The 22,118-nt window shown below is 47.0% G+C and overlaps 1 non-coding gene across 1 annotated transcript; it reads right to left on the bottom strand.

The window, feature by feature from the left end:
* Positions 1 to 13,668: 13,668 nt before the first annotated feature.
* On the bottom strand, positions 13,669 to 13,750 carry trnas-gcu (transfer RNA serine (anticodon GCU)). Its single transcript has one exon. It is a non-coding gene; the product is annotated as a tRNA-Ser (tRNA).
* Between the last annotated feature and the right edge of the window lie 8,368 nt (positions 13,751 to 22,118).

Consider the following 22,118-nt stretch of genomic DNA (forward strand, 5'->3'; position numbering starts at 1 on the left):
CCATCTTCAGTCAGAAATTGCTCAGTGGATGATTCATCTCGGCCTCTTGAGTTCCCCAGCATCACAGCTTCCAGTTTTCAGCCAATTCGCTTCACTCCACATGATAGCAAGAAACAGCTGAAGGCACTCAGTACATCAAAGACTATGGGCCCTAAAAACATCCCGGCTCTAGTGCTGAAGACTTGTGCTCCAGAACTAGCTGCGCCCTCAGCCAAGCTGTTCCAGTAGAGCGACAACACAGGCATCTACTCAACAATGTGGAAAATTGCCCAGGTGTGCCCTGTCCGTAAAAAAGCAGGACAAATCCAATCTGACCAATTGCCGCCCCATCAGTCTACTATCAATCATCAACAAAGTGATAGAAGATGTCACCAACAGTGCTATCAAGCACCACACACTTAACAATAATCTGCTCATCGATGCTCAGTTTAGGTTCTGCCAGGGTCTCTCAGCTCCAGGAAATAATTTGGCAGATAGAGTAGAATGTGGGAAAATGTGAGATATCCACTTTGGTGGGAAGAATAGAAAAGGAAAATATTATTTAAATTGTGAGAGATTACAGAATGCTGCGGTGTAGAAGGATCTGGGTGTCTTCGTACATGAATCACAAAAAGTTACCATGCAGGTACAGCAAATAATTAGGAAGGCAAATGGAATGTTACCCTTTATTGCAAGGGGAATGGAGTATAAAAGTAGAGAAGTGTTGCTACAAATGTACAGGGTGCTGGTGAAACCACACCTAGAGTACTGTGTACAGTTTTGGTTTCCTTATTTAAGGAGGGATATACTTGCATTGGTGGCAGTTCAGAGAAGGTTCACCAGATTTATTCCAGTGATGAAGGGGTTGTCGTATGAGGAAAGTTGAGCAGGTTGGACCGATACTCATTGGAGTTGAGAAAAATGAAAGGTGAACGTATTGAGACATATAAGATTCTGAGGGGTCTTGACAGGGGAGATGCTGAGAGGAAGTTTCCCCTCGTGGTGGAATCTAGAACTAGGGGACACAGTTTCAGATTTAGGGGTTTTTCATTTAAGAAGGAATTTCTTCTCTCAGAGCGTCATTAATCTTTGGAATTCTCTACCGCAGAGAGCAGTGGAGGCTGGGTCATTGAATGTCTTCAAGATTTTTATCTACAAGAGAGCCAAGGGTTATGTGGGCAGGCAGGAAAGTGGGGTTGAGGTCATGATCAGGTCAGCCATGATCCTATTGAATGGCGGAGCAAGCTCGAGGGGCCAAATGGCCTACTCCTGCTGCTAGTTGTTCTGATCTTATGTTGTTATGATCTCATTGCAGCTTGGTCCAAACAGAGATGAAAGAGTGGAATTCCAGAGGAGAGAGGAGAGTGATTGCCCTTGAGTGAGTGTGGCATCAAGGATCCCTAGCAAAATTGAAGTCAATGGGAATCAGGGGGAAAACTCTCCACTTGCTGGAGTTGTACCTCACACAAAACAAGATGGTTGTGGTTCGTGGAGGCCAATCATCTCAGCCCAGGACATTGCTTCAGTAGTTTCGCAGGGTAGTGTCGTAGACCCAAACATCCTCAGCTGTTTCATTGACGACTTTCCCTTCAAAATAAGTCAGAAGTGGGAACGTTAGGTGATGCGGCACAGTGGCGCAGTGGTTAGCACCGCAGCCTCACAGCTCCAGCAACCCGGGTTCAATTCTGGGTACTGTCTGTGTGGAGTTTGCAAGTTCTCCCTGTGTCTGTGTGGGTTTTCTCCGGGTGCTCCGGTTTCCTCCCACAAGCCAAAGGACTTGCAGGTTGGTAGGTAAATTGGCCATTATAAATTGTCCAATAGTATAGGTAGGTGGTAGGGAAATATAGGGACAGGTGGGGATGTGGTAGGAATATGGGATTAGTGTAGGATTAATATAAATGGGTGTTTGATGGTCGGCACAGACTCGGTGGGCCGAAGGGCCTGTTTCAGTGCTGTATCTCTAAACTAAACTAAGTATCTCACCTCCTGATACACCAAAACCTGTCCACCATCTACAAGGCACAAGTCAGGAGTGTGATGGAATACACCCCACTCAAGAAGCTCAATACCATCCAGGACAAAGCAGCCCACTTAATCGCCACCTAACCCACCACCTTAAACATTCACTCTCTCCACCACCAGTACACAGAGTCTGCAGTGTGTACCATCTCTATATGCACTGCAGTAACTCGCCATGTATCCTTCAACAGCACCTTTCAAACCCGTGACCTCTACCACCTCGAAGGACAAGGGCAGCAGATGCATGGGAACTCGCCATCTGCAGGTTCCCCTCCAAGTCACTCACCATCCTGACTTGGAACTATATCGCCATTTCTTCACTGTTGTTGGGTCACAATCCTGGAACTCCCTCCCCAACGGCGGTGTGGGTGTTCCTGCACCACATGGACTGCAGCAGTTCAAGAAGGCAGCTCACCACTACATTCTCAAGGGCAGTTAGGGATGGGTAATAAATGCTCACCTTATCAGCGATACTCACATCCAAGAATGAATAAAAAACAAATCACTCTCCACAGATTCCCCACAATCTGGGCTTGGGCATTCGCTTCAGGAGCACAGAGCTTTATATAACTGCAACATGAGTTCCAAACTTCATATTCCGTTCGCTTTTCACATTATTTTCTCCCAGTCCACTAGCTTTTAGTAATTCTGTATTCGGGTCTCGGCTCCTCCACAGTTTCTAACATCTCACCTCTTACAAAAAAACACTCTGATCTATCTTTCTTCAGTATTACATGACCCCACATTTTAAACTCCATCTGTCAAAGCATTGCTCACTCACCACTTAATCTATCAAGAAGATTTGAAAATAAATTTCTTGCCAAAGGATAATATTCTGCTTCTGCTCCCTCGCCGTTTGCTTTTCCCATTCGTCTTTCACTTGGTGTAAATCCAGAGAATATAAAGATGGAAGGAAGGGAGGGAGGGAAAATCTTGCTCCGTTTTGTGATCCCAATTTTATCTTCATTCCAGTCCAATTTGGGTGAAGAATCCCAATTGTCTGTCTCAATTTTAATAATATATAAACAATTCTGGAAACACCGTCTGGAAATTGACAAGAACAGGTTTCCAGTCTGACTTTATGCAAAAAGTCCCCCATTAGAAATAAAGGAACTCTGCAGCTCACAAACTAACAACAAGGATGGGATTCGAACCCATACATGAAGAACACAATGCATCAGCAGTCCATCACCTTAACCTTGCAGCCACCTTGTCAGATGCACCATCATGGCTGTCACCTTCAGCACAGCTCCTGGCTGTGCAGCCAGCTGCAGTGACCGAATGATTCAGGCATCTGAGTGATGTTAATCATGATGTGATCAAATGATTGTATGTTCCACTCTTTCCGTGGTGGGTTTTCACACTGAGTGGAAACGTGTTGGACATGGTCTGGAAATGTTTCACACCGCTCCATTCCCTATTTCATTTACTTACAGAATGTATATTTCCATCATTATACAACCCATAAGTTGAACTTTTTTCAAAAGACTTCAGTGTATTTAACTCTGTGTCCAACACTGTGAGGCAGCTTTCTGTGTTTATTAAGAGTGCAATTTAATGACTGGTCTCTTGGATCGTGGATCAAACAGGGTGACAGATAGAGGTCTGTGTGCAGAGGGTTTGGAGGTGAGCTCTGATTCCTAACCCTTTCTGGATTGTGAGGAATAAAGAATGAATGAGAGAGAGAGAATGTGGGAGAATGGATGATGGAAGAATTTGTTTGTGAACCTGATTAAAAGTGGCTCAAACGCAAGATAATATTAAGATATCAAGAGCAGAACATTAACATAATCTGAGTTCCGCGATCTGGTCGGGTCCCATTCCCCTGAAGTGAGGAATGAACGGGTGGGAAATTCCACCTGGAGTTATATTTGTCTCCAATGAAGATGAGTTCACAGTGAGGATGGAATAGCTCAGTTGGGAGAACACTAGATTGAAGAACCAGGATACAATCCCTGGTTTCATCAGTTTTAATTTGGTGTCTCCATCAGTTTAAGTAGAGAGAATCAGAGGGGAGATTTTCCACTCTTGGCCCCATGGGCTGAATTTTAAACTAACGGTGCGGCTCTCGGCAGAGGCACCGGAAGCGGGTGTCGTCACCACACGAGTGAAATGTGGCCGACCGACTCCGATCACGGAGCAGCCGACCAATTAATGAAGGGGAGGCGTGGGGCCCATGTAAACAAGGACCTGAGGCAGGGAACAAGGCACCGATGGCACCGACATCTGACACAACGGCAGGTGCTGACACCATATTTAAAGGGCTGCCAACCCTGCATTCACTGCTGCCTGGTTTAAAGGAGTGCCTTCCTGAGAGCCCTCTGATACCCCAGGACCCGTTCTGCTGCCTCTGCTGCCCCAGGACCCGTTCTGCTGCCTCTGCTGCCCCAGGATCCGTTCTGCTGTCTCTGCTGCCCCAGGACCCGTTCTGCTGTCACTGCTGCCCCAGAACTCGTTCTGCTGCCTCTGCTGTCCCAGGACACGTTCTGCTGCCTCTGATGCCCCAGGACCCATTCTGCTGCTTCTGATGCCCCAGGACCCGTTCTGCTGCCTCTGCTGCCTGCTGAGTAAGGAGCTGAATGCGAGCCTGCAGTGACCATGGTCCCACGGTTTAGCGATGCCTCCCTGCAGGTTCTCCTCCAGGTGGCAAGAGAAAGGTGGAAGATCCTCTTCCCCAGGGATGGGAGGTGGAGACCTGCCCACCTGACCAAGCAAAGCTGGCTGAAGATAGTCGGTGAGGTCAGCAGACGTGGGGTCACCCCCAGAACATGGATCCAGTACAGGAAGTGGGTCAATGACCGGATCCAGGCTGCTCAGGCGAAAACTCAAAACACTTTGGACCCTTTGGACATTGCATGTGGCAGAGTGAGAGGGAGTGTTTGGTGGAAAAGCAAGTGACCACCCAGTCATGTGTATTGGGGAAGGGCAGCAGGACATGCTGCCTGAGGCTTGGCTGCATCTCGGTGAGAGGTGCACGTCAGTCATTGTATAAACTCACACAGTCCCTCGAGAGGGGCCACATGCAGGAGGAATACGTGTGTCCCCATCATGGACTGCTGGACTATCACCATCAGAGATGTTGGGCTTGTCCCCGCTGGGAGACTAACTTTGTTCATCATTGTGTCTGCAGGAGAAGACATCCCACAATTGGAAACAGCGTGTCAAGACCGGCGGTGGATGCCTTATCTCCATGTCCTCATCCCGATGGAGGAGGAGGCCATGGAACAGGCAGGGCAGCAAAGCAGCTGCTCCATAGCTGATGGAGAGACAGGGACACCTACCCAAGAGAGTGAGTGAACATCTCCTGGGGCACAAGGGAGCATCTGCTGCAAAGGAGCCACACTGCTCATCTGTTCACCACTGCATCAATGGAGCTGCACGTTAGGGGTGGTTGGAATGTCATGATGGGAAGACCCTAACACTTCAATGTCCCTGTTTTCTCATGAAGGCCCGGATGAACGACAAAAGCAAAGAGCTGGAGAGACTGGGGGACAGCCGGACATGTCTGAGGAGGGGGAGGGAGCCTCAGAGGGTGCACTATCACCTCATTCCCCTGCGCCCTTCACCAGCACAGAAACTCTCACGTTGGTGGGTATCCGTTCGCGGTCAGATTCTGGCATACAAACTGGTGAGCACATCACAGACAGGCCCGGGAAGCTGGCGGAGGCTGTGACAGCCGAGGCCACTGGGAGTTGGTGGTTTGTGGGAGGCCAGGCCCATGCTGTGCCCGAGGCTGATGACGTGCCTCTTGTGTCACCAGCAACACGGGAAATGCTGCAGCTGCAGTGAGAGGTCAGGCAACATCTGGCAGAGTTGTCAGAGGCTATGTGTACCCAAGCACGGACGATGGAGGAGTCCATCCAGGCCTTGGGTGCTGCACTGTCTCTGATGGGGGTGTGTCTGGCTTCCTCCATTGAGAGATTGGTGACTCTCATGGAGAACCAGATCCAGCCGATCAATCAGTGGCTGCCGGAGATGTGCACAGACCTGCACTCCATCACTTTGTCCAGGAGCTCCATCCAGTGGTGACAAGGTGAGAGGGGGGACGAGGCACCTGAACTCTCCACTTGGTCCACGTCCCTCTCAGGTCAGCAGGGAGGTACAAGTGTGTCTTATAAGGGGGAGGAGCAGCTGGCTGCTACATCTGGGGGCCCCTCTCAGGGTGCTCCTGGTGTGGACGGTAATTTCAAAGTCCCTCTGCCAGTGACACCAGTGATGCCAGCACCTCCATCATCCTCGATGACAGAGGGAGTCCCTGTACCTGTGCAGGAGGCCCTCAGTGTGCCAGGGCCCTCCAGGCCTCAGGCAGCAGAGGACGGCCGCCAATGTCATCCCAAGCCATGGAGCAGCAAGGTCAGCAGCCTGTCTCCACCTCAGCTGACAGAGCAGGGGGAGAAGCAGGTAGGAACACCCGGAAGAGATTTAAGAAGAGCACCTAGATTCACTGAGGGGTTCACGGGTGAATGTACATTCCAGATGGATAGGGTTGTATTTGGTGTCACACAGAATAAAGAAATGATGTTCTCTCACTATGTCTCCTTCCTATTGTTGATGCCCTTTGGGACTTCATTTCAACCCTTCCTCCCAAGGGGCTGGAAGTGAGGGACCAAGCCCTGAGTTCACAAAGCTTCGGCCTTGTCACTGTGCGATGTGTACCTGGGCGCTGTAGTGTAGAAGGAAGGAGGTGACAACAGGGCTGTTTAAAGCTAAGACTTTATTGCTGTGGTTCCAGAAGGTGGTAAGGCTCAAAGGAAACGTGAATGTATAAGGGTGTCTCGTGTCTCCCTTGTGTGTATCTCATGGAGGCTTTCCTGCTGTGCCTGAGGTCCTTCATCTGGCACCGCTTGGGCAGCATCCTCCTCCACATCCTCATCATCAGAGGAGACATCACATTCCATGATATCCACACGAGTCAACACCTCACCCCTCTGTCAAGCCAGATTGTGCAGAGCACAGCAAGCCACCATGATACGGGAGACTCTCGCTGGGACATACTGAAGGGCTCCACAGGAACAATCTAAGTGCCTGAATCTCATCTTCAGGAGACCAATGGCCTCTTTGATGGTCGCTCGGGTTGACCCGCAGCAGGTGTTGTACCTCTCCTCTGAATCGTTGTGTGGGTTCCTCACAGGCGTCAGTACTCATGTTCTCACTGGGTTGCCCTTGTCTCCAAGGATCCATCTCAGAAAGCGCATGGGGCCACGGAAAGGTTCTGGCACCTGGGAGTGCCTTGGTATGCAGGCGTTGTGGCTGCTTCCCGGGATTTGTGCACACACCTGTAGGATCCATTTGTGATGGTCACAGACCAGTTACACACTGAGCAAGTGGAAGCCCTTCCTGTTGAAGGCTGCTGGCTGGTCTGCAGGAGCCTTGATGGTCACATGGGTGCAGTTGATGACACCCTACACCTGGGGGAATCCAGCGATGGCCCCGAATCCTATAGCCCTCTCAGCGTGACTGTTTGGATCGATGTGCACATAGTCACCGGCCCTCCTGAACAGGACATTGGTGACCTCCTTGATGCACTGATTCACCACAGACTGTGAGATTCCACACATATCGCCAGTGGATCCCCGCAATGATCTGCTGGTGGAGAAGTTCAGTGGCACGGTGACCTTCAGTGACACTGGCATCAGGTGCCCACCAAGTCCCATGGGGCACAGCTGCATCATGGCCGAGAGGTCAGTGACAACCTCCGTGGAGAGGCGCAGTCTGGGGAGACACTGTCACTCGGACATCTGCAGGTAGTTGAACCTCGGCTGACGTGTTCCTCTGCCTCCTTCTCCAGCCTCCTGTTCGAGACTGGCCCTCCTGTGGGCCCCCAGGCTGCTGTGGTGTCCCTGCTGGTGCCTGGGCCTCCCTCTCTACTCCTCCTCCTCTTCAATGGGAGCCTCGAATCCAGGGTGAATGAGGCCCATGACAGGTTGCCCCTCCCTGAGTGCAAGGCCTTCACAGTAAACAACACCCAGCCACATTTACCTCATTTGTCACCCTCAATGAGGTGGCACTGCCCCAATAACACCCTGGTGTGGCTCACCCTGCAGAGCTGGCACATTGGCCCCCACTCCTGACAGTGTTTCCCGATGCCCTTTCCCCCTCCACCCTTGCTGCCAAGTTACGCTGCCTCACCCGACAGCTTCCCAGTGAAGCCAACACTCAGCTCCCACCTCCCAGTCACCTCCTTTAACCAGGCAAGGCTCTGAAGCCCCAGGGTTCCCGTGTGCTATTAATTCAATTGGACCCAGTGAATAAAATTGCTGACAATTGGACTCATAAATACTTGAAATGCCTTCTTGCCGTGTGGATGTGCGAAGTCTGCCCTCCATGTCAGCCGCCGACAGAAATATCCGGTCCGACGTCTTCCATCCCTATTTTATACACCCCCCCACCCCCTCCCCAGCCTCCATTCCCATCTCCAACGGTCCCTTAAAATTCTGGCCCATGTCTCTAAGACTAAAGGGAGTGAAACGACAGCTGCTCCTTAGACTGAACAGGGAGAGCTGCTCTCTCTGTGTTGAAAGTGAATGAATCTGCTCTTTACCTTGTCTCACTGAAACGTTCACTGTGTGGAAATGTCTGTTTGAAAATGTTTTCCTGTTATATTATTGGAGCAGAGGAGCAGAAGTGAGGTACTGTTCAACAGAGAGGTTTGGAAGTGGGTGAAGGGGTGGAGTGACGGTGGGAGTGAGAGGCGCATTGAGTTGGCCATTCTCAATAGAGTGTCAGGAATGAAGGTCAGAGGAACAGACCAGGCAGGAAACACAGAAAGAGCGAGGAGAAGCTGGTGTGAAAAACAGAGATTAAACAACAGGCTTGTTCAGTCAGTTCCGAAGAAGGGTCACTGACCCGAAACGTTAACTCTGCTTCTCTTTCCACAGATGCTGCCAGACCTGCTGAGTGAATCCAGCATTTCTTGTTTTTGTTTCAGTTGGTTTGGGTCTGGTGTTTAGAATACCCGGAATCTGGGTTCACTTCACTTCCAACTCAGCAATTGTACCAACATTATGTTCATAAAACCATAGAATGATACACAAAGAAGGAGACCATTTGGTCCATTGTGTCAATGCTGTCTCTTTGGTTGTGTTATCCAATTATTTCTGATGCTCAGCTTTTTCCTGTAATCTGTACATTTTCCTTCCAGTATTTATCCCTATTGCTTTTCAAAGTTACTACTGAATCTGCTTTCAAGTCCTGATCAGACAGTGCATTCCAAATCACAACACATCACGGTATAAATCCCGACCTCATTTCGCCTCTGGTTCTTTTCTCAATCACCTGATAAATACATCCTCTAGTTACTGACCCTTTTGCCACTGGAAACAATTTCTCCTTATTTAACTTATTGAAAACCTTATTGATGATGTCACATACTAGACTGCCAGTAAAACTGAAGCCCATGTAATAAAAGGGACAATGGCAGCATGGATATGAAATTAGCAGACTGATAGGAACATAGGAGCAGGAGTAGGCCATTCAGCCCGTCGAGCCAACCCCGCCATTCAATATGATGATGACTGATCATCCACTTCAATGCCTTTTTCCCACACTATGTCCATATCCCCTATGTCATTTGCATTTAGAAATCTGTCAATCTCTGCTTTAAGCATACTCAATGACTGAGCTTCCACAGCCCTCTGGGGTAGAGAATTCCAAAGATTCACAACCCTCTGAGTAAAGAAATTTCTCCTCGTCTCTGTCCTAAGTGGCTTTCCCCTTATGTTGAAATTGTGTCCCCTGGTTCTAGATTCCTCAACCGGAGGAAATAGCTTCATCTACCTGTCTATCCCTTTAAGTATATGGTTAGTTTCCATGAGATCACCTCTCATTCTTCGAAACTCTAGAGAATACAGTCCCAGTTTCCCCAAAATCTCTTCATAGGACAGTCCCGCCACCCCGGAAACAAGTCTGGTGAACCTTCGTTGTACTCCCTCTATGGCAATGATATCCTTCCTAAGGTAAGGGGACCAAAACTGCACACAGTATTCCAAAGTGCAGTCCAACCAAGGTTATATACAATTGAAGCAAGACTTCACTACTCCTGTACTCAAATCCTCTTGTGATAGAGTCTAACATGTCATTCGCCTTCCTAATTGCTTGCTGCACCTGCATGTTAGCTTTCAGTCACTTACTGACAAGGACACCCAGGCCCCTTTGTCCATCTACACTTTCTAATCTCTCACCATTTAAGAAATGATCTGCACATCTGTTTCTCCTACCAAAGTGGGCAACCTCACATCTTTGCACATTATATTCCATGTGCCACTTTCTTGTCCACTCACTAAGTCTGTCCAAATCCCCTTGAAGCCGCTTTGCATCTTCCTCACAACACACATTCCCACCTAGTTTTGTGTCATCTGCGAACTTGGAAATAGTACATTTGGTCCCCACATCCGAATCATTGATATATATTGTGAACAGCTGGGTCACAGTGTGGTGGTGAACAGTTGTATTTCTGTCTGGAGGAAGGTTTACAGTGGGTTCCCCATGGTTCCTCATAACTTCAGTTATGTGCAGACACTGGAAAAGCTGGGGTTGTTCTCCTTGGAGCAGAGAAAGTTCAGAACAACTTTGACAGAGTTAGAATCAAGGAATCAAATGGTTACAGTACAGAAGGAGACCATTCAGTCCATCATGTCCATGACAGCTCTTTGCAAGAGCAAATCAGCTAATTCCACTCCTCTGCCCTTTCATTGTAACCCTGCAAATTTTCTCTATTCAGGTGTTCATCCAATTCCCTTTTGAAAGCCACGATTGAATCTGCCTCCAGCACACTCTCAGGCAGTGTATTCCAGATCCAAACCACTCGCTCTGTCCCACACCCCTGGTACCATTGCAGAAAATCTCTTCTGTTCATTTCATCCCTCATAAATAATTGAAATGAAATGTTTATTAGGAAATGCACAACATAAAAAGGAGAGAGAAATAAATGCTGAGCAAAATAGAAGTCAATGTTTGGAAGGTAAAAAGAGCAAAAGATGTAACTTTTATTCTGGTTGAGTGAGAGGAATATATCACACTTTGGGGATTTTGTAAGAGGATTTATTGATAAACCTGGGATTTGAGAGGAAGCTGGTTCATGGTTTACAGAACAAATTCAGCCCCTGGGATGGAGCCAACAGCTGCACTGTCCAATAACAGACAGGACGGGGACACTGTCTCAGGCATGGTGAGCTCAGTCATTGAAAGCATGAAACTCTGAATCTCAAGTTTTTGAGTTTGAGCCCCACGGTGGGTGTTTTTTATTTCCTTTTTACGCTGATTTTACAGGCATTCTCCAGCTCTGAATTCCTCGGCAGAGAGTTCAAGGAGTGTTTGAAAAGAGATTCAACAGCAGTATGAGAAAGTCTCTCCTTGATTCAGGACTCTTACCTCTCTGCAGCAACTCGCTGCTGAAGATTGAACTTTATCTCATTTCATTCTCAGCTGAGGGTCAGTGTGGATCACTGGGACTTCTGGCTGTCTCCCACTTCACAATCCATCAGTGCTGAGAAAGCAATGGGGAATATTACTCACATGTTACAATGTTTTATAAATACTTGAATGTATTTCACACTGTGTCTAACAGTGTGAATCTCCCCTGGTATATCAGCTCACCAATACTTCAACAGAACATTCACATAATGTGAGCTCTGAGATCTGTTCAGATCCCATTCCCAAGACCTGGAAAGTGGGATTGGGCTGGATCGCTCTTTTTCAGCTGGCACAGACACGATTGCTAAATGGTCTCATTCTGTGCCATAAATTTTCTCCATTTTCTATGTTCTATGAAGTGAGGTGTGATTGGGAGGGGCAATTCCACCAGGGTTATATTTTCTACCAAAACAATGACACAAGGGATACTTCACTTTTTTATTCATTCATTCATGCGATGTGGGCGTTGCTGGCCAGGCCAGCATTTACTGCCCATCCTTAATTGCCCTTGAGAAGGTGGTGGGGTGGGCTGCCTTCTTGAACCACCCTTGAGTGAGTGTGGCATCAAGGACCCCTAGCAAAATTGAAGTCACTGGGAATCAGGGGGAAAACTCTCCACTTGCTGGAGTCGTACCTCGCACAAAACAAGATGGTTGTGGTTCGTGGAGGCCAATCATCTCAGCCCAGGACATTGCCTCAGGGGTTTCTCAGGGTAGTGTCCTAGACCCAAACATCCCAGCTGTTTGATTGACGACTTTCTCTTCAACATAAGTCAGAAGTGGGAATGTTAGATGATGACTCACAACTCTTCAGATACTGAAGCAGTCTGTGCCTGCAAGCAGCAAGACCTGAACAACATTCAGGCTTGAGCTGATAAGTGGCAAGCAACCTTCTGGCCACACAAGTGCCAAGCAGTGAACATCTCCAATGAGAGAGAAAAAAAATCTACCTTTTGATATTCAGAAGCATTATCATCGTTAAATCCCCCACCATCAAAATATTGACCAGAAACGTAACTGGACCAGTCACATCTATGCTGTGGCTATACGCGCAGGTCAGAGATTACGAATTCTGCAGCAAGTATCTCACCTCCTGACACCCCAAATCCTGTCCACCATCTACAAAGCACAAGTCAGGAGTGTGATGGAATACATCCCACTCAACAACACTCAAGAAGCTCAACACCATCCAGGACAAAGCAGCGCACTTGATCGGCACCTAACCCGCCACCTTAAACATTCAATCCCTCCACAACCAGTAAACAGTGGCTGCAGTGTGTACCATCTCCATATGCACTGCAGCAACTCGCCAAGTATCCTTCAACAGCACCTTCCAAACTCGTGACCACTACCACCTCGAAGGACAAGGGCAGCAGATGCATGGGAACTCACTACCTGCAGGTTCCCCTCCAAGTCACTCACCATCCTGACTTGGAACGATATCGCCATTTATTCACTGTTGTTGGGTCTCAATCCTGGAACTCCCTCCCCAACGGCAGTGTGGGTGTTCCTGCACCATATGGACTGCATCAGTTCAAGAAGGCAGCTCTCCACCACCTTCTCAACGGCAATAGGAATGGGTAATAAATGCTCGCCTTATCAGCGATACTCACACCCAAGAATGAATAAAAACCAAATCACTCTCCACAGATTCCCCACAATCTGGGCTTGGACATTTACTTCAGGAGCACAGAGCTTTATATCACTGCAACATGAGTTCCAATCTTCAGATTCTGTTCACTTTTCACATTATTTTCTACCAGTCCACGAGCTTTTATTAATTCAGTATTCGGGTCTCTGCTCCTCAACCGTTTCTAACATCTCACCTCTTCCAAAAAAACACTCTGATCTATCGTCGGTAGTCGATGACCCCTCATTTTAAACTCCATCTGCCAAAGCATTGCTCACTCACTTAATCTATCAAGAAGATTTGAAAATAAATTTCTTGCCAAAGGATAATTTTCTGCATCTGCTCCCTCGCCATTTGCTTTTCCCATTTGTCTTTCACTTGGTGCAAATCCATAGAAAGTAATGATGGAAGGAAGGAGGGGAGGAAAAATCCTGCTCCGTTTCGTGATCCCTATTTGATCTTCATTCCAGTGCAGATTGGGTGAAGAATTCCAATTGTCTGTCTCAATTTTAATAAAGTATAACAAATTCTGGAATCACTGTCTGGACATTGACAAGAACAGGTTTCGAGGCTGACTTTACAAATAAGCTCACCCAACATAAATAATACACGAAACAGCTCATAAACTAGCGACAAGGATGGGATTCGAACCCACGTGTGCAAACTACAATGGATTAGCAGTCCATCGCCTTAACCTCTTGGCCACCTTGTCAGTTGCAGAAACATAGCTGTCACCTTCAGCACAGTTTCTGGCTGTGCAGCTAGCTGTGGAATGATGGAAATATATCTTCTGTCAGTAAATGAAGTTGGGAATGGAGCAGTGTGAAACATTTCCAGACCATGTCCAACACGTTTCTACTCAGTGTGAAAACCCACCACGGAAAGACTGGAACATACAATCATTTCATCACATCATGATTAACATCACTCAGACACCTGAACCATTAGGTCACTAATGAAGTCATGATGACCGAATTTCTCATGAAATGAAAACTGAACTAACTGACTGGAAGAATTGCTTCAACCCCACATGATCAGCGAGGCACAGCATCAGGCCGACTTGTCGGGTGGTGTAAACAGATATCACTGCTTCTGATCTTCACCAGAACAGAGAGTGAGATGTAACATTGATCATCAAACAGACTGTGAGAGAATACAACAGAATAAAACACATGGAGAGACACTGTGGAATAACAAATAGATTTGATTGGAATGTTGAAATTTTGATTGGAATGGATAAAACACCAGAAACAGCAGATTAAATTGGGATTCTCATCATTATTTTGATCTGGCACAGAAAAGGGAAACTGATGGAAAGAAGAGAAGAAGGAAGAAAAGAAAGGATGGAACTGTTCAATCTTTTCAGTTTTTTCACTCGCCCATCAAAGCTGATAAAAAAAAGTTGCAAATAACAGAGAATTTCACCAAAAAGGGAGATTAAATGTTGCTGAAACCTTGGATCGAAGGATGCCCCAAAAGATCACCTGTTTAACTGTCTCCTCACTAGGGGATTTCAATCAGTGAGCAATATTATTCTCTACTTTTTTTGTTAATTTGTCCCAGAACTGTCACTTGGAATTAATATCTGTGTTCCGACTCCTGAATAATAAAATTGTGAGTTTCTCGATATTTTCTGGACACAGTTCCTGCTGAAAGAACTAAGAACTCTTTTCTAATTTGCACAATACTCTATACACACTCATCAAGCCTGCTAAGCTAGCATCCTTGGTGCTGCTCTCTCTTCTCCCAAACTTCATCTCACGTGACTGTTCCATCATCACTCTGACAGTGGGAGGGGTTGATCCCACTATCTTCAGCATTAACCCTTTACATCCTTATACCACACTGTCTGTCCAAAAAAAATGGGTGGAGGGAACTTCCTTCATTTATCAAAACACCAACAGCAGCACAGTGGCGCAATGGTTAGCACCGCAGCCTCACAGCTCCAGCGACCAGGATTCAGTTCTGGGTACTGCCTGTGTGGAGTTTGCAAGTTCTCCCTGTGTCTGTGTGGGTTTCCGCCGGGTGCTCTGGTTTCCTCCCACCTCCAAAAGACTTGCAGGTTGATAGGTAAATTGGCCATTGTAAATTGTCCCTAGTGTAGGTACGTGGTAGGAGAATGGTGGGGATGTGGTAGAGAATATGGGATTAATGTAGGATTAGTATAAATGGGTGGTTGCTGGTTGGCACAGACTCGGTGGGCCGAAGGGGCTATATCTCTAAATAAGAAAAGTAAAATAAAAGCCACCAGTCGTAAATCAACTCAAACCCATTAGAGAGATAGAGGGAGACTGTCAGAGAACTTCCTGCATCCAGTCCTGACCCTGTCACACTCAGCAGCTTCTCACCCAGACCCCACTCTCATCAACACTGAACATTGTTACCGAGACCCTTCAAATGCTGTTTATAAAAGGGAGAAAAATTCAAACTTTATCACAGCTAGATTGAATAGAACAAAGTTTAATATCTTCTCGTCGTCACTCGGTAACCACATGAGACAGTCCTTAAATCAGTAGCATAAATTATCAGCTGGAAGAATGTTTGTCATTGGGTTGAATCATTTCTGTGTGAGGAATGTTCCAGCATCATAAACCAAGGGAACGTGTTGACTGAGCTGTGTCTTCATCTCTTCTGGACAGTTCACCCTTCATTCTCCTCTGATTCACTTTCCCAAAGCGGATCTACAGATTCTCAAATCCGGAGACTGGGTTTTCTTATTTTGTTCCTTTTGATTTTTCTTGCTCCTGAATGATAATATATTCCAACCTCGGATCAACCTTGCCCTGTCTCCCAGTCTTGGTTAAAAGCGACAAATAACGGCAACAACATTCTGAAACAAACAACACGGTGACATTCTGCTTCAGTGAGATTAATGCTGAGGCCGTTTCTGTGTCGAATGCGATTGTGAACAAATTTCTCTTAAGGAAATTGTGAGTGATCAAGTATTTGCACTGAATTTCTGTGCAAGAAGGGACAGTTTCAACCAGCCATTCCCAAATCACTTCCTTCACAAAGACAAAGACTGTGCTGTCTTAACGTGTGAATCAACTTCACAAACAAATTTGAACTCGAAGTTCAGGAGAAGACAGAGATGTGAATGATTGACAGTGTAATCTTTAAATCATAATTTTCCGTTTCTTCGTTGAAGTGAGGCTCAACCCTAAGCCACTAGAGATCGCGGAAAGCTACAAACGTGGATCCAGAAATCTGAAAAGTAGTGAAACAGTTGGTGAGTACATTGTGACACTGAAGAATTTATCACCACATTGCAACATTGGCACATTCTCAGACCGTACATTATGAGACAGATTTGTGCTTATATTGGTGGATGAGGAAAGATACTAAACACACAAAATCCCAATTTGAGCTAGTGTGTAAGATTGCTCTTTCCACGGAGATAGCATCAAAGAATGCTCGTGAATTTCATCCTATGCCAGTGACAGTAACACACTTCAGAGGAACTTAAACACACTGGTAAAATGGGCTTTCACACAACAGATAAAATTTTACACAGAGACTTGTGAAGTGATACAGTTTGGGAGAAAGAATGAGACAATGTACACCAATCTTTTTTGATCAAGGTTTGAAAAGGTTTCTAAGAGCAAACAGGACACTTGGCTTTATTAATAGAGGCATAGAGTAAAAGCAAATAAGTTATGCTAAACCTTTATAAAACACTGGGGCTGAATGACCTACTCCTGTACCTCCACGGAAAGCTTCCACTCCAGGCTCGGACACCCTCTTCAGGATCACTCTCCATACATCCCGCCACTCCACACACGGATATCTCCCTCAGAATCAGATCACAGCTCCACAGTCCTGCCACATCCAGTCGTGAATGGTGGTGGATAATTAAATAACTAACAAGATGAGGAGGCTCCAAAAACATTCACATCCTCAATGATGGTGGTGCTGAGCACGTCAATGCAAAAGATGAAGCTGAAGCATTTGCAACCATCTTCAGTCAGAAATATTAAGTGGATTTGATCTGTGCTAATTTCAGCTCCTCATGCTCGCTGGTGCCTTGGTTCTCTGGTGCTAATTTCAGAGTAAATCATGCAGCTTGACAATTGGAGCCAAAGAAAAAGACACAGGAGAGGTTGAAAGTGCCAAAAGCTGGCATTGAACCAAAAACTGTTTAACTGTTAGTACAGCACGAACTCAACAAAGCTATTTCAACAACACACTAAAGCCACCATTCTGTCACTGCTTTGGAAGACAATATATACCTTAAAGTGTTTGTAAAAAGTTACAGAACACAACATGTGAGTAATATTCCCCATTGTTTTCTCAGTACTGAGGGATTGTGAAGTGGGAGACAGCCAGAAGTCCCACTGTGCCACACTGACCCTGAGCTGTGAGTGAAATGAGATAAAGTTCAATCTTTAGCAGAGAGATTCTGGAGAGAGGTAAGAGTCCTGAATCAAGGAAAGACTTTCTGACACAATAAAAGCAAAATACTGCAGATGCTGGAAATCTGAAATAAAAACAAAAAGTGCTGGAAATACTCAATAGCTCTGGCAGCATCTGTGGTGAGAGAAACAGAGTTAACGTTTCTGGTCTGTGACCTTTCATCAGAACTGACACAGGTTAGAAAAGAATTAGGTTTTAAACAAGTGATGGGGAGGGGCATGTGGGAGAGAACAAAGGGGAAGGTGTTTGATAGTGCAGAGGGAAGGAGAGATTAAATAACAAAGCTGTCCTGGGACAAAGGCAAAGAGTGTGTTAATGCTTGTGGTTGCCTGACACCAGTCATGCTCTGATGTTATTGAACACAATGTTCAATTCACAAGGCTGTAGAGTGCCGAATCAAAAGGTCAGGTGCTGCTCCTCGAGCTTGGGTTGATTTTCACTGGAACACTGGAACAGGCCAAAGACAGAAATGTTGACATGAGAGCAGGGGAGAGTGTTGAAATGGCAAGCAACCCGAAGCTCAGGATCATGCTTTCGGCCTGAGCAGAGGTGTTCCATCTAATCTGCGTTTGGTCTCCCCAGTTTAGAGGAGACCGCATTGTGAGCAGTGAATACAGTATACATAATTGAAAGAAGTACAAGTAAATCGCTGCTTCACCTGAAAGGAGTGTTTGGGGCTTTAGATAATGAGCAGAGTGGAGGGAAAAGGGCAGGTATTGTATCTCCTGCGATTGCATGGGAAGGTGCCTTGGGAAGGGGACGAGGTATTGGGGTAATGGAGGAGTGGACCAGGGTGTCGCGGAGGGAACAATCCCTTCGGAATGCTGACAGGGGAGGGGAGGATGCGTTTGGTGGTGGCATCACGCTGGAGGTGGCGGAAATGGTGGAGGATGATCCTTTAGATGTGGAGGCAGGTGGGGTGGAAAGTGAGGACAAGGGGAACCCTGTCGCAGATCTGGGAGGGAGGGGAAGGGGGAAGGCAGAGGTTGAGAGTCCTGTCAACTACACTGGGAGGGGGCGGGATGGGAGTAGTTGAAATCTGGTGATGTTGTTGAATTTAATTTCAAACACTCCTTGAACTCTCTGCCGATGAAGACTGAAAAAGGGAAGAACAACCACACAACAAGGGTCTCAAATCCAAGACCCTGAGATTAAAAGTCCCATGCTCTACCAACTGAGTTAACAAGGCCTGATACAGTACTTCTACTCTGTCTGTTATTGGACGGATGCAGCTGTTGGCTCCACCCCAAGGGCGGGAATTTGTTCCACCAACTATGAAGCAGTTTCCTATCAATTCCCCAGATTATCAGTAAATCCACTTCCAGAAGCCCCAAAGTGTGATATATTCCTCTCACTCATCAATAATAAAACTGAATTTCTTTTTCCTTCCAAATTCTGCCATCCATTTTGTCAGTATTTATTTCTCTCTCCTTTTTATTTAGTTCATGCATTTCTTCAGAATTTTTTTTTCAATTATATCTGAGGGAAGAAATGAACAGATCTGGCAGCTCAAAACTGGACATCCATGAGGCACTGTGGGTCATCAGCAGCAGCAGAATTGTATTTAAACACAATATGTTACCTCATGGCCTGGCATATCCCTCACTCTGCCATTACCATCAAGCCAAGGGAGCAATAGTGGTTCAATGAAGTGTGCAGGAGGGCATGTCAGGAACAGCACCAAGCAGACCTAAAAATGAGTGAAGCGACAACACAGGATTACTTGCATGTCATATAGCGGAAGCAGCATGCAATAGACAGAGCTGAGTGATCTCGCAACCAACAGATCAGATCAAAGCTCTGCAGTCCTGCCACATCCAGTCCTGAATGGTGATGGATAATTAAACAATTAACAGGAGGACGAGGCTCCACAAATATCCCCATCCTTAATGATAAGGGAGACCAGTATATCAGTGCAAAATACAAGGTTGAATCATTTGCAACCATCTTCAGCCAGAAGTGCCAAGTAGATGATCAATCTCGGCCTCCTCCTGAGGTCCCCAGCATCACAGGTGCCAATCTTCAGCTAAATACACTTCACTCCACATGATATCAAGAAATGGCTGAAGGCTCTGGATACTGACAACATCCTGGCTGCAGTGCTGAAGACTTGTGCTCCAGAACTAGCCACACCGCCCGCCAAGCTACAACACTGGCATCTACCCAGCAATGTGGAAAATTGCCCAGGTATGTTCTATATACAAAAGGCAGGACAAATCCAACCCGGTCAATTCCTGCCCGATCAGCCTCCTCTTGATCATCAGTAAAGTGATGGAAGGTGTCGTTGACAGTGCTATCAAGCAGCACTTACACAGCCATAACCTACTCACCAATGCTCATTTTGGGTTCCGCCAGGGCCACTTAGTTCCTGACCTCATTATGGCCTTGGCCCAAATATGGACAGAAGAGCTGAATTCAGGAGGTGAGGTGAGGTGACAGTGACTGCTCTTGCCAAGGGCATCAAAGAGCCCTTGCAAAATTGAAGTCAATGGCAATCAAGGAGAAAAATCTCCACTGGTTGGAGTCATACCTTGCGCAAAGGAATATGGTGCTGGTTGTTGGTGGCCAATCATCTCAGTACCAGACATCGCTCAGGAGTTCCTCAGGGTAGTGTCCTCGGCCCCAACCGTCTTCAGTTGCTTCATAAAAGAACAAACAAAGAACAAAGAAAATTACAGCACAGGAACAGGCCCTTCGGCCCTCCAAGCCTGCGCCGATCCAGATTCTCTATCTAAACATGTCGCCTATTTTCTAAGGGTCTGTATCTCTTTTCTTCCTGCCCATTCATGTATCTGTCTAGAATCAATAAACTTCCTTCCATCATAAGGTCAGAAGTGGAAATGTTCACTGATGATTGCAAAATGTTCAGTTGCATTAGTAACTCCTCAGATACTGAAGCAGTCCGTGTCCACATGTAGAGAGACCTGGGCAAGATTGGGCTTGAACTGATAAGTGGCAAGTAACATGCACGCCACAAAAATGCCAGGCAATGACCATTTCCAACAAGAGTGAATCTAACCATCTCCCCTTGACAGTCAATGACATTACCATTGCTGAATCCTTCACAATCAAAATCCGGGGGGTTACCAATGAGCAGAAACTGAATTGGATCAGTCATATAAATACCGTAGCTACAAGAGCAGGTCAGAAGCTGGGAATTCTGCTTCAGGTAACTCACCTCCTGTCCACCATCTACAAGGCACAAGTCAGGAGTGTGATGTAATACTCCCCACTTGCCTGGATGAGTGGAGCTCCAACAACACAAAAAGAAACTCAACACCATCTAGGACAAAGCAGATCACTTGATCAGCACTCCATCCACTACTTTAAATATTCACTTCCTGCACCACCAGTGAACAGTGGCAGCAGTGTGTACCATCTACAAGATGCACTGCAGCAACTCACCAAGCCTCCTTCGACAGCACCTTCCAAACCCCCAACCTCGACCAACTAGAAGGACATTGGATGAATGGGAACACCACCATCTGCAAGCTCCCCTCCAAGTTACACACTGTCCTGACTGGGAACTATATCACCATTCCTTCACTGTCACTGGATCAAAATCTTGGAACTCCCTTCCTAACAGCACTGTGGGTTTACGTACAACACATGGACTGCAGCAGCTCCAAAAAGGCAGCTCACCACCACCTTCTCAAGGGCAATTAAGGATGGACAATAAACGCTGCGTTTGCAGACAACGCAACCACTAGGTGGCACAACTCGCTTTCTCCCCCTGCTTTGCACCGGCCGCTTCCACCCTCCATAGTCGCTCGCTCCAGACCTCGCTGCTCCCCCCCTACTTCCCTGGCCGATTGTCTCCCGATCATGTCACCCCATTCTCCAGTCGTTCGCTCACTCCCCAACCCCCCTCCCCTCCAGCCACTAGCTTTAGGCTGCGCTGCTTCCCTTCTCTCGGACACTTGCTCCCACGTTTGTCCAGTCTCCACGCGCCGCCCGAAGAAGCAAGGTGGGCTGCAAAGTGTGACGTAGGAGTGAGTAGTGAGTGGCCTAGAGGAGGGAAGTGGTATGGCCTAGAGCTGGCGGCTGGAGCGGGGGTTGGGGGGCAGAGAGCAAGCGGCCATAGAGCTGGATGACGCGAGTGGGGAACAATTGTCCAGGGGAGCATCGAGGTGTACAGCGAGCGGCTGAGGGGAGGAAGCGTCGAGGCCTGGAGCGAGTTGCCGACGGGGGAGAGCTCCAGCCTCAAAGTCTCCTATTCAGCCGCTTCCTCCAGCTGAGTGAGGGGCTGGATACCTGATGACGCTTTAGCGCACATGTGCGAAGATGGACCAAGCGCGGATATGCGATGATGTTGGCGCTGCGCAATGACATCATCCTCCACATGTGCCACTTAATCCTGGCAAGATGTATCTGTGCCTATGCACAGCTTGGCACAGTCCGATGATGTCAGCGGGCCGCTCCGTTGACAGGAATCACATTGTGTCAGCAGTGCCCACATCCCATGAAAGAATAAAAAGAGGTTTACCACAATGGTAGCAGGGTGAGGGATTTCAGTTATGTGGAGAGATTGGAGAAGCTGGGGTTGTTCTCCTTGCAGCTGAGAAAATTCAGAAAAGATTTGACACATTTGTTCAAAGTCATGAAGTTCTTCAATAGTTTAAATCAGGAGAAACTGTTTCCAGTGGTAAAAGAGTCAGTAAGCAGAG

Source organism: Heterodontus francisci, unplaced genomic scaffold, assembly GCF_036365525.1.
Source record: "Heterodontus francisci isolate sHetFra1 unplaced genomic scaffold, sHetFra1.hap1 HAP1_SCAFFOLD_88, whole genome shotgun sequence".
Taxonomy (NCBI): domain Eukaryota; kingdom Metazoa; phylum Chordata; class Chondrichthyes; order Heterodontiformes; family Heterodontidae; genus Heterodontus; species Heterodontus francisci.